Raw genomic sequence first — 13,982 nt, 5'->3', positions numbered from 1 at the left:
TATATTTGTGAACTGAACATTGACAGGAACATATATACTCTTATGAACAAATAAAACATGTCATACATTGTATTTGCGAACACTTTTCCCCACCAGCTCTATTGACTGTTGTGCATTTTAAATCACAAAAAGTTCAAACTGTTTAATAAAATCGCACATTTTTATATAAACATAGCATCCTAGAGAACATTTTCCGAAAAGGAAGGGGGTGGGGGAGAGGTAAGGCACACTTCAATTTGATTCATCGCAATTGTCCGGCTACCGTTGTCATTCATTTGGATATAATGACGTCATGTTTAAGCATCAACAAAAGAAAGGATCGAAAGGAGGAGAGAGAGAAGGAGATGAAGCGAAAGAGAAAACAGATTTGATTTGATATCTGCTATTTAGGCTAATTGGGAGGATGAGTGAGGATATGATGAATTCGACCCTGGGACTTCTGGCCTTGCAGCGAAATGCGCCAACCACTCCGTCAAAGAGGTAGGCAAGAGAAATGAGAGAAATAAATAAATAAAGGAGAGACCCTCCCTAGGACACATATTCAGGACTGCGAGTTTCAAATTCTTCAACATACAGGAAAGTTAGTATTGGTTATATTCCTGGGCACACAACTGATTACATTCAACATGTGTCATGAAACAAGGCTGATGAACACGAAAACGTAGTTTGCATAGTTCTGAACCGTGAAATACTTCCTTGGATTTCATAAGCCTTAAAAACAGTGTCAATAAAAGCGCTCTCCTCCCCTCTGCCTTTGCTCTTCTATTCCCTCCTCCCTTTGGCAAATGTCAAGACAAGAGGCCTGGCGGCTTTCCTTTGAGAGAAGGTACTGACATCATAATTAGCAGAGCCTGACTTTCAAATGCAAATGACAATTGTATTGGGAGGACCAACCTTTCTCCAGCATAGGAGAGTCAAGACAATTGTGTTTCGAAGAGGCTTTCTAAACAAAGACGTTGAATTGTTTGTGAGGTACTACAAGGACTCTTGTTGATTGTCATTAAAAAGGAGGGGTTGGTTGTCAGTCATGATTTGTCAATATTCACTTATCAGTCATTTAGGATTCTGCTTGTCTTGCCTCTAAAACTATAATTTCATTCATTTCAACTATGAGATTTGTATGAGCATGTGCATACATATCCCCCGTTTCTGAAAACGTTTGTTTTGGCCAGTAGAAACCATGAACATTTTGCATCACAGTTTTCTTATGCACATATGATTTGGTCTATTTTACTTCGCATTTCTTCTACCCTTGGCTCATCGCGAAGATGACGAGTGATGATATATTATGAAATTGATGAAGGGACACTTACAAAGAACATCCGCACCCAGGGCGCAATTCGAACCCATGACCCTTGGCGTCCTTATGCACATATTTTTGCTCATATAAATCACGTAGTAGAAATAGGGTTAGCAATCACTTTTTCGATAAAATATCTCACTGATACTCTACAATCTGAAAAAAATTACATCCATTTAAAAATAATTATCCTTTGAAACTGCCTAGTTTTTTTTTCCCCCCAAAATTGCCTTAATGTCGATAACTCTACAATTGCTCTATTCCATTCACAGAATTTTTCGTTTTGATTGTTCTGCCTGATTAGATGTTTGGAAGAACATGAACACACTTTACAGGAGATTATTACATATAATCTAAACAGGCACAACAATCACACGAAAATTATCTGAATGAGGGCCTCTCCGATGGCGCAGTGGTAGCGTCGTCGCCTTGTAATCAAGGGGTCCCGGGTTCGATACCCGGTAGAGGCACAAGTGGTTCGGATCCCACTTTAAACTGTAGGTCCAGTCCCGATTAGCCTTACTGTGCGTAAAGTGGACTTAAAACACCAACTCAACAACAATCAACATCAACAACAATTATCTGAATGCATTTTAGAAATTCTGGGGTTATCGATGTGGTTATTGAAACACTACAGAAAGTTATTGCAAGTATCTAAACAGGCACAACAAATGAATGAAATAGAGCAATTCTAAGGTTATTGACATCCGAGGCAGTTTTGAAATAAAAAAATCCCTCGGTAGTTCCAAGGTCCAACAGAGACGTACAGAATTTACAGCATGTTATACAAAGCCAAGCCCCTACCAAGGATCATATCTAATTTCTCACTCTTATTATGCGTCACTACTCTAGCTCCGTAAATTAATCGAGAGTCGCGACGACCAAGATGCAAGAACATTATGAACATTGAACCTGAATCACTAATTATTACAAAATTCATTCTGATGCTGATCTAAGGAACAAAATAGAACAATTGTGGAAAATCTAATAATCAAAGACGTTTGTGGAAACTCTAACAAACAGCAATATACCTGTGTCTATAATAGAAATTGAATTAAACAAATTTAGGGTTGAGAATGAAAAATTTGCACCCAAACAGAATCTAACCAACAAAAAATATACACAACAAATACAAATCTCATGAAATGAACAAATGCTTCAGCGAGGTTCCAGCAATGATTCTTAGGGGGTACATATTTTTCATTTTTACAATTTACAAGTTCCCTGAAACAGCGTTCAATCAGCATTTCATTACTTACCCACTTCAATGTTTTGATAATTGTACATTAAAAAATATGTACCTTTTACCTGATTCCTGTAATTGGCGAGTTTCAGCATCTTTATATATGGTACAAATTATGCATTCTGTGAATAGCATTCAGATATTATGAGTAATATAAATTCTTGCAAAATGCTGGGAAAATCAATCACACATACACAAGGGATATATATATATATATATAAAAAGGGGGGAGAGAAGGTTGTACTTGTGTAATTTACATGCAATTAAAATTTATACTTCGTTTCCTCATATTTTTAACGTTTGACGACTCCCTACTCCTGGCAGGTTATGTTCAATTCAGGGCGTTAGACCAGTTACGTACGCGCCCACACTTGATTATGCATTCCCTTTCTTGAATTAACAAGTTCAACTGCCTTTTAACTACTTGGTGTTGCTCCCTGAATCAAACAGAACTGCTTCTACGGGTCGTGCGATCCAAAGACAAAGAGGAGGGGGAGAGTCAGAATAAACTACCCGTCTCCCTCTAAACGGACGTAGATTCGTCCATGTTCTAGCACACAAAAGGAAATCTACACATACCCTGTGGCGTCCACGTCTTCACTCCACCTCAAACACGAAGCAGCTTCCTTCCTATCACTGGAAGATATCCCAATCACTAGTTTTATGCTGTCCTCACCTTCTCCTCTCCAGCAATGTTTTTTACGAACATCAGAAATAAAATACTGATGCCAAACACTGAAAAAACACTTCCCGAACCGTATATTCTCTGGACAAACGTACTGTGAAAATGTTGTATTTCCTATGCACTGGACACCAAGTATTGTTACAATTCTGTTTCACTTCACTGTGTTGGTAGTTATTTAGGTGTTTTACACTTTTCTTTCACGACGAACCACCACTATCCAAGTTCGGCCCGCTCCAGCCATTTTACTTTTTCACTCGCCAGTGCACGGTAGGTACACAGCTAGCTAGCTATTCCTTCCTCGTAAATGGACGACCAAGTATCCGTAATTGCTCTTGGTAATTATCACAGTTGACCCTAATCCACAGCTATCAGGGTTCACCATATCCAATATAAATAGTGGAAACACAAAGATTGAATAGTAAAACAAACCTCGATGTACTAATCAACATTGACTCACAAAAACACACACAAACACATAATCCACCTGAAACACAATGCAACAGAAGAACACAAGGAACGGACGCACAGAATATATATAAATATATATATATATCTTTTTTCAAAGAAAAAGAAAACAATACAGGCAACTACTGTGTTAAGCACACACGGTAACGTTACACGATAGCTGTAGCTACGTATAATAGCAAAGCGAACACCAACCTCCAAATACGTGATTCATGTGCCTCCATTTTGCATATTATCCACAGAGTTCTTGGCTTGTAGTAACACACCAAAAGAAAAAAAATACTTTAAAAAAATACGGTGGCTATTACTGGTGTCCCATTTACACAGTACTTTTCATATAACACAAGATGTAAGGTCCGCTAACACTACCAGGATTACAGTCCCGCAGTCCTCCTCGTGAAAGCTTCGGAAATGTTCGGCAATTTTCGTCTCTTCCCGACATGGCCCCCTACTTCGTCGCGTTGCGTCCATCCCAATGCGTATCCACAGGCAAGGGCCTCCTACAAGCAAAGCGCAATGGACTCACGGAGTGCACTCGCCACGTACAGTTCCCAAGCAGACACAAAGAAACACGTAAAAAATTGTCGTGGCATTAAAAATCAAGCTATGTACGAAATAAAATTGTAATAGAGCTGCCAGAAAAATTATAATTAATTTTTGCTGTGCTGTGGGATATTTATTGGATTTCGGAACTAATTATATTGTTATATGATCCATGAAAACAATATTGTGCTCGCATGGACAGCATACGAAAATGTGTACGTGGCGAGTGCACTTTGTACTTCTTGGACTAACTGGCGGCTGATTTTTCATGGCTGGTGGAGGGTGATAAATTCTGCTGTACTTGACTGAAGATTGCCGTAGCAGTCTCGAAGATCCAAGTTCCTTTCAAAGTGTAGGTGTGGGGGGAGGGGAGGGGAGAGACTGTGAGCTGTAAAAACCCACCGTGTACTGCTCTCCGTTGATCAGATCACCTCCCAGGAGGAAAGTGCAGCCTTCCTTGGCTCTCAACCCCCGTAGACAGTTGTTATTGACGTTACTCGAAGCAACTTGAAAAGTTTTTCTGTGAGAATCTTCCAGTAATAACATTAGTCGCTAACGTGGAATTTTACAGTTGTACCATCGCGAATCATGCACGATACGCAGAGAATATACCATTGAGAGATTCGCGCTGAAATAGAACGGATTACAAACGATAATGCACAAGACAGATATGTGGTACATTAACAGTATAAATTAACAATACATGTATTCTGTTGGTTGATGGGGGAGACGGATATTTTATTCATCCAACCACGTTCCGTGATGGAAATCTGGTCACCGTGCTCGCTGTTCCAAACTTATCCGAGTTTAATTTTTTAGTCATTTATATTGATGATATGCATCCACTATATTCATCAATTACAAGAGAACAATCCCCCCTTTTTTGCCCAGTATTCCTAAAAGAAAATCTGGGAAAGATAGCAAAATGAGGACTGACTACTAAAAACAAGTACGTAAGTACGTATATACTACATAACTCATCCCCTTTCGAAAATTCCGAGCGCATCACTGAATCCAGTTGTCTTTGTAGTGTTTACATTTGTTTCACACACACTATACTCAGTTGCTGCGATTAAGGGGGCAGTTCCCTCCACACTTTTCGCCGCTTTTGCCCCCGAACTATGCTACAGAGGTGAAATATACTGTCTTTGCCCCCCCCCCCAGTTTTGGAATCCAATCGCCGCCACTGACTATACTGTTTCTAGTTCTATTACACTGGTACACATTTCCTCTCCAAATTATTTCTTTAAAAACACTGAAATCCACTGCATTTACAGTTGACAGCAAATATAACAGTGGCAGAAATGCGAAGTAAAATAAACAAGTTGAATCAAGCAGTTAGAGGAGTGACTATGTATTAATTTACTGGTAATGTCCATTTATCTTCAGAATATTCCTACTTCTTCGGTTATTTTACGTCGTTTTTTTCTACTTTTTGGGGTTAATCGAAACAATGGGAATAACACGATGAATTTATTGAGTTGTTGATGGAAGGAACACATTGATTTACGTATATCCGTGAATGAACAGACGTGGAATCGCTGAACTCCAGTCTTGTAGCGTTTTACGCTGACCACTCAGCAAAAGAGGGCGGTGATTCTGATGTTTTGTTTGCGGATTTCCTAAACTTTGAGTTATGACGTCAGAAAGTTCCATGTCACTGTTTCCAATAATTATCTCAGGGCGGTAATTACAAGAAAGAAACGGGGGAGAGTGTGTTTGGCACTTGCAGCACTTATGTCTCTTATCTGAATAAGATAAGATTACATAATGATTGGTATCAGTAGCATAACTAGCACGCTCTGCACTCCCCCGCAACCTTCAGTTGTGTGCCCCTACTTGTTTTTTTTTAACTTTATTTTCTAAAATATTAATTCACGCCTACGTTAATACACGTATGCAAATACATACATGTAATTTAAATCAATATAAAAACTGGTACGAAAGGTTAACACAACAGACAAACTTTAAAAAATATATATATATTATAAAATACACTGTTACTACAAAAATTACGACATTGTTAATGTCCATTACCAGTCCTCTGCGTTTTTTGATGGTATTAAATTCTTGTGCTAGTTTGATCCAAGTCAGTCTTCGAGCCCGATTGCTTTCGATGCTTAACAGCACATTTTACTCACTTCAGGTCATTGTGCTTCTCAAGTAATGTTTTATTAATTTTAGCTTGGAAAACGATCTCTCAGCTGATGAAGACGACACACGTGGTGTCAAATACAGCGTATAAGCAGTGCACATGTCAGGAAAACTAATAGTCAGAATTTTGTTTTCAATCAAGAGGAATTCTGCAACTTCGCTCGTTCGCTGATGTTTGACATGTTTCTTCTTTTGATTTCAGCTGACACTACATTCCGAAAACAAACAATTTCTGTAGCTACAGTGCAAGATGCATCTTCTTCATATCTCTCACAGAAATTAGTAGTGGATTCCACTAGCTGTCTGTCGGTGTGTTCCGTTAGGACCGTGGGTCTTAAAAAGGTGAAATACGCGACAAAACGTACCTACCACCTGTGCGACTACCTGCGAAGGGTCTTCTGATGAGTCTTGAAATACTTGCGATGCGACAAAACGTACCACTTGATGGGACGGCATCAAAAATCATTTCCCGAAATTACGATTTTCTCTAGTTTTCCTGATTACCATCACACTTTATCCAGGCTTTGGACAGTTCAACACTTATTGGAATTTCCGCGTTTTGGAACCAACTATTCACAAAGTAATCAAAGAAAACAGTTAGCTTCACAGATTCTGGGGCTTGAGAGTGTATTTCCAGCCATCCATCATAAAATTCCTCCGTTTTTAAGAAGTCCAGAACGGCACACATGCGTATGCAAACGGATTTCCTCATTCTCTCGATACTCGACCGAACCTAACCTAACATTACCCAACCTAAGAGATCAAAGTCCTAATGACTAATGAGGTAAAACGAATAACCTAGCTGGGTGCTGGATAGCGCACCGTGTTGTAATGTCTGACATGCCAAGGGCAAGTTCAAGCGTTTTCCTTGAAGTGGTACGTTTTGTCGCGGAGTAAATATTTTAAAGTTATTAGTGTATCCTTCACAGGTAGCTGTTTATCTCAGTGGTACGTTTCGTCGAGAAAACCCAAGTGGCACATTTTGTCGGGACACCAAAAAGGTGAACTTTCTTTGTTTCTTACTCTGAAATATTGATTACTTGACTTCCTAAACTATCTAAAGTACGGTGTAAAATATTAAAACAGTCTAATGACTCGAGAAAGCATCAACTAACGATTTCTAACACAAATTATTGATTTCAATTTCTATTACACATTACACAAAACAGTAATAAAATACGAGTAAAAAGATGTCCATAGTCAACGGATGGCAGACTGCATTTACAGAACTGTCCTGTATGGTTTTAAGTTCTATAAAAGTATATATTTTACAGTATATTCTTTCAATATAATATACGTATAATATAATGCATATTACATAATATTATATATTACGGTTGTGTGTTAATTAGGGCCAGATTTTGGCCTTAAGGCGTACGAATTTGGGGTGGCTTATTGCTATGTGTATCGAAAATCGGTATGTGAAAAAAAAAAAAGTGTTATTTCGTGAAACCATTTTTCGGTTGCTACTTTCAAAACTTTTTTTTTTAGTTTCGGTTCTTCCGTTAACAATTTTTAGCTACAGATGGTGCTATTAGAAGTAACTAGAATCACATCCGTATGCTCCACCCCTTCATTTGTAGTTTGAATACACTAAAACTGTGCTCTTGGAAGGTAGTGAACCGCGGTCGTCTAGTCAGTAGGGCGTCTGACTGCTACGCGGGAGACCTGAATTCGATTCCTGGGTGGGTGATCTAAATATAAAGCGGCTTCAGGGCTCACCCAGCACCAAATCAATTGGCACGATGCACGGGGAACTTTACCTTACCTTTATTGGAAAACTAAAAAATGCCGTCGCTTATTTCTAACCATATGAAAATTCTGGTTTGCATAAACCGAGTGCGAAGCCCATCAATTTAATCATATTATCACCTCTCGCGAGTAGCCACAAGTGGCATAAAACGACGCTTAATAACAAAAATCAAATTAAGTTGCACTGCATTTCTTTTGACAGTCGCCTCACTTACAGTACCTTCGCTTCTTCATACAGCATTTTTGTCCAAGATGCAGTTCGACTGACATTGTCCAATTGTCTTTAAGTTGAAATGACTATTACGTTGTATATTTAGTCTTGAATTATTCTCAGTGAAGGAGAAAGCTTTTGTAATTATATTTACAAAACTTTAAATTGACTGCAGAAAAATAGTGCTGTGTAACTACTAAATTAGTTCACTGTATAATTTATCCCATCTTCCAGGTTAATGATTACATCCAGGAATTCCTTTCGGGGGGGGCTCAACACCATTTTTTAAGGGGTATAGTAAGAACCTCACAATTGTATGTTCAAGACCAGTGGTGGCAATTGGGTTTCAAAACGAGGGGGGGGGAGGGGTGCGGAGGGTGTTGCAAGGAAAGTTTACTTTCTCTTGGTAGACAAGGCTTAACATTAAGAGGCCATAATGTTGAGGCAAGAAAATAAGAAATGGGGAGCAACTATCCCTTAAATCGTCGCCACTGTAAGGCTGTCATTTTAATCAGAACGTGAAATCGGAACATCTTTTACCACTCGACTCCTCTGTTTCCATGCATTAACATTGTGTGTTTGTCCATTTCTTCTCATCAGACATAAAAACATCTATGGTATCTTTGAGTGTTTTTACGAAGCTGTTGCACTACACGGGATGGATAATCCACTCGACAATGTGAGATTCAAACTGTGGGCTGCGAACTGGACGCAGACAGCTCTCTGATTCGAGCCTGAACACCACTGATGTCTTGTCCTCCCATGTTTGCAGCTCTTATAAAAGCCGAAACCCGCCAAATTGTTCAGATTCAGACCTTAGCACTCACAAGTGTTTAAAAATGCCTTTCACAGCTTCCGCTGTCTTGTCATATATCGGCACGAAACAAAGGAAGTCTATTCAAATACAGGTGGATCACGAAACAATTAATGCACAGTGAAAACACTTCCGTTCCCAACACATCTAATGTTTCGTCTCCCAGTATGATCAAATGCTTACTCATTTATCTCCAGTGACGTGCCCAAGGGAGGGTTGGTGAGGTCATAACCCCATTTGACCCAGTATTCCTTTTTTTTAAAAAAAAAAAAAAAGAGGAACGTCGAAGACAGGAAAAAAATGACAAAATCAGGACTGACCACCAAAAATAGTATGCGTAACCCCTCTCCCTTCCGAGAATCCTGGGCATGCCTCTCTTTATCTCGGACACATTTTTTAAAATCAACTCACCAGAAGTTTTTATCATTCCGTATTGGAGATTGAAGTGAGATGCGTTCTTCCTGCAGGTTTGTATATGATCCTTTAGGGTGTTGTCGTCTGCCTACCTTCACACCTAACCTTAACAAGGCCCTAATTTTCCATCCTTGTGACTTGGATTTTCAAGACTTAGGAAGGTTTCAGGCCGAAGGGACACGCGATACATGTCGATTGGAATGGGCCAATCAACAGCAACGTTTCACACCGTAGCGACACAAAAGGCTGCACAAACCTAATTTCGACTTGTGAAATCCTCAGGCGACACGGTGTGAAATCTCCCTTATTAGGCCACTGTCATTGTAACCTCGCTATACAGGCAATACCTTACGATTTGATATACACAGGACATGTACTATGTAGAGATTTCAACGAAAAATCGGTTGAAGTCAAGGATGGCTAGGTGGCTCAGTTGGTAGAACCCTGATTTGGGTCCTGGTAGAGCCTGCAATTTCCGCCTAAAATGTCTACATATGCAACATCTTCTTGCTTTCTCTTCTCGACATTCATAAAATTTTCGGCTGTCTCTTTATGGTAGTTAAGTGTTTGAATGTGTTTCGAACCCAGTAGGCTTAAAAAAAAGTATTTTTTTATACCATGAAATTCTCGGACTGCATATACGGAATTTAGTTCTGAGAGAGAGAGAGAAAGGCCTTGATCTCTTCGGCCCTCGAACCGAACTAGCACCACACTGAGGCCCCGGAAGTTCTGCTGTCGTCAATGTCTTCATTTTCGAATCACTATATCCTAATAAAGCAACCAGAGGACGCTGACTGATCTGATCACCAATCGACTGTATGAATTGTCACACTTAGCTCTGAAATATCATTAACCGATTCTGTGTACAGATCAACCGAAAAATGAAATCCGCGTATTTATATCCTCATTATATTCTAGAACGTTCCGCAGATAAAATGATTCGTTAATATTGCCAGTAGTTGACTCCTCTCATTCAAGAACGTACCCTCTCCCGCCTTCCAGAGATTAGAAATTACAACGAATCGCCCTACGTGTGGCGCTACCTTTGTTGTGCAGCTTCCAAATGCTGACTCTACATAGTGCTCAAGTGCGCTGCGACAACGCCGAAAGCGCAAGAAAAGTTTACGTGAAATATTAACAACAGGGTTATAGAACATTCTCCGTCTTGCCTCGATAATTGTCTATCTCCTTAAATCATCGTCACATTATTCAAAAAGCCAAAAACCTAATTTTATCTAGTGTAAAATAAAAAATTTCCTGCGGGGGGGGGGGGCTCGAGCCACCTCAACCACACCTTGGATACGTGGTGCTATTAACAATAACATGGTTATAGAACATTCTCCGTCTTGTCTCGATAATTATTTCTCCCAAATTATCATCACATTATTCAAGATGCCAAAATCCTAATTTTATCTAGTGTAAACAGAAAAAAATCCTGAAAGTGGGCTCGAGTCTCCTGATTCCCACCTTGGATACGTGCTATTGACAATAATAGGGTTATAGAACACTCTCCGTCTTGTCTCGTTGTCTCGATAATTATTTCTCTCAGATTTATAAATTTATTATCTTCACATTATTCAAACGCCAAAAATCTAATTTTATCTAGTGTGAATTCAAAAATTTCCTGGGGGGGGGGGGGCGAACCACCTCATCCCAACCTTGGATACGTGCTTTAAACACTAACAAGGGTTTTAAAAAAAATTCTCCTTCTTGCCTCGATAATTATTTCTCTCCTTACATTATTTTGACATTATTCAAGAAACCAAAAACCTAATTTTATCTAACGTAAACTGAAAAATTTCCTGGGGAGAGGCCCTGTGCCCCATCTTGGATACATGCTATTATCAATAACAGGGTTACAGAACATTCTCCGTCTTGCCTCGATAATTATTTCTCTCCTTAAATTATTGTCACATTATTTTATTTCACACTACAAGAAACCAAAAACCTTATTTTATCTAGTGTAAACCTAAAACTTTCGGGGGGGCTCGAGCCCCCTAAGCCCCCCTCTGGATACGTGCTTGATTACATCAACTACTGAACTAATTCTTTAGTAATTCACGTGCATACAATGCAAAAAGAAAGAAAAAACTTCCACAGCAATAATCTAGAAGGGAGGGACGCTGGCCTATAGACGCTAAAACTTTTAATCCTGCCCTGGCGTTGGTGTATAAAATCTGTTCTTTACATTCCGATTGTGTCCTGTTATTGGCAACCCTACATACTTCCCACACACACACATGAAACTCACATAGAACAATTGTGAATCAAGTGAATTCCAGCAAAACTGTACAAATGCGTGTGTGTTTTGGCTTAATTCCGTTGTTTTCCTGCCTTCGGTGTCGTGAAAATCGATGCAATGACAACTGGACTGGCGAAATTAATTTTGCATGATTTATTTATGCTACAAGGTCGACATGTTATTAATATGCATTTTATTTACAGTAGCGAACACGAACTTTGTTCAGGAAAAGATAGCCTGCCTACAAGTGGTCACTAACGGCGTGTTAACTTGTTCTAAATTATTTACTGTACTCTCACACACGCAACGCGCACACAGAAACTGAATATGTACGTGTCGCATTTCCCATATTTATTGATTAGCCCTAATATATTGCTCCGATGTTGTTTTCACTTCCCTTTATAAAATCACAAGAAAAACTAAGAAACATCCGAAGATCCACTTTCCAACTTCGACTTCAAACTAAAGTAACACGATTAATCAATAGTTTGAAAGAACTATGATAACTTCTGGCGATAAACCTCGACTTGAACTGAAAAAAAAATCTGTATTCTCAGGCAGACAGGAAGCAGTATGTCAAGATCTGCGGACAAGCCAAAGCTTGTTGACTTGAAAGTTAAACAAATCTTTATTTTTGCTGATAAAATATTTGTCTTGGTTGCATGATAACAGCGTCGGAGGTTATGAAAGGGGCTTTGTCAGCGAGATACATATGCCTTGGGTCAATTGAAGGATTAACATTTTACCCTAAGGATTCCATCTTGTTAAGGATTAACTAACTGGTGCTGCACAGTACAGGCTACCATCAAAATCGTTAACAATACATTTTACTGTTATCACGTAGGTTACTATGCATTCTTTATTGTTATCGAAACTCAATGATTAAACATCTTTTTAACAACTTTTAACGTCTTGCTTTCAAGGATATAATGCCCTTATACTGGAAATCTCTTATACAATCCTGATTGTCACACAGTACGAAACAATAGGGGAATTATGTTTCACATTACTCAAGAACATTACACTTGCCCGCAAAGAAAGGTTCACTGGTCTACTGACAGCTTCTTACACTTCGTGTCTTATCGTTCTTGAAGGTATTTCGTGTATTTCAATGAATTTCGCTTACTCTATAAAATCAAACCCAAACTGTCCATCACTATGTTCAATTCAATCTACATTCATATATTTATTTTACGCCACATGAAAGGGTCAAGAGGAGAAACAAAAGCAACAAAACAGATAATACCCTCCCCAGTGTCAACAGTGCAAAACGATCCTGTGTAAACATATATGATATCAACAGAACGAATGAAGATTATGATAGACAATGTGTGATTTGGGTTTGGTGTCGAAATTATTTTCCGTTGTCAGGTACTAAATAACAAATTGGTAGCTTCGATTGATCTTAATGAGAAGAGTGACGGAAATCTGATATTGTTTTATCTGTGTATAGAAAAAAAAAGGACAGCAAAAAAAGATTACACGTAATCTCGGCCTTTTGAAAGCATAACTGTAAGTAAAAAGGCCTGCCCAAGTGTTTTACAGATAGGAAGAGTTAGAACTGGTTAACTGCCTCCCTCCTCCTCCTTACCCCCCGCTCTTCGTGCAGAATGATTCTTGTCTCGGTCTATTGTTTCTTTCGCATAATGGACGGGTGCGAGAGTAGTCTCGCTCGGAAAGTCTATAATTCGAAGAATAACAGAATGATGTTACTCTCCGTAATGATGCGTTGGGAGCATGCGGCTCTTCAGTCCTTTCGTTCGTGTCCCTTTCATTATTATGGTTCCCTCGGTTATTTGTCATGGTAGATGGGAAAGGAGCTGGAACAAGCAACAACTGGGGTGAGCGAGCGCGGGAGGGGGGAGGAGGTATTTCACAAACCAAGAAAGGCAAGAGAGGCTCGTGGTCGACGCGTCACATCATGTCGACTGTCGAGTCGAGACAGCCAAGGATCTGGCCAAGGTGTTGCAACACGAAGCGAAGTGTAATTGCTTGAATCGGTGTCGAAATTACATTCTGCGTTTTCTGTTCCCCTGTCTTCGTTCATCGCAGTCGAAGATTGGCAATTTTTCAAGAACTCTGTTCGCCCGTTCCAAGCTAAAGTTGACAATTCCGTCCAAGCACACAAACATTTGAATGTGAGGACATTCACTAAGGAT

General features: G+C 39.3%; 1 protein-coding gene across 3 annotated transcripts in view; it reads right to left on the bottom strand.

Annotated features, from left to right (window-relative positions):
* LOC145994674 (uncharacterized) overlaps window positions 1–4,110 on the bottom strand; it is a 107,718-nt gene extending 103,608 nt beyond the window's left edge. For 2 of the 3 annotated variants that reach the window (XM_083130812.1, XM_083130809.1), the window contains exon 1: window positions 3,889–4,110. The gene's annotated coding sequence lies outside the window, so the exon portion shown is untranslated. The other variant, XM_083130810.1, reaches the window with a different exon arrangement.
* Between the last annotated feature and the right edge of the window lie 9,872 nt (window positions 4,111–13,982).

Source organism: Lepisma saccharinum, chromosome 11 (genome assembly GCF_977018435.1).
Source record: "Lepisma saccharinum chromosome 11, izLepSacc3.1, whole genome shotgun sequence".
NCBI classification, from domain to species: Eukaryota; Metazoa; Arthropoda; class Insecta; order Zygentoma; family Lepismatidae; genus Lepisma; species Lepisma saccharinum.
This window is presented reverse-complemented; position numbering and strand designations above follow the sequence as displayed.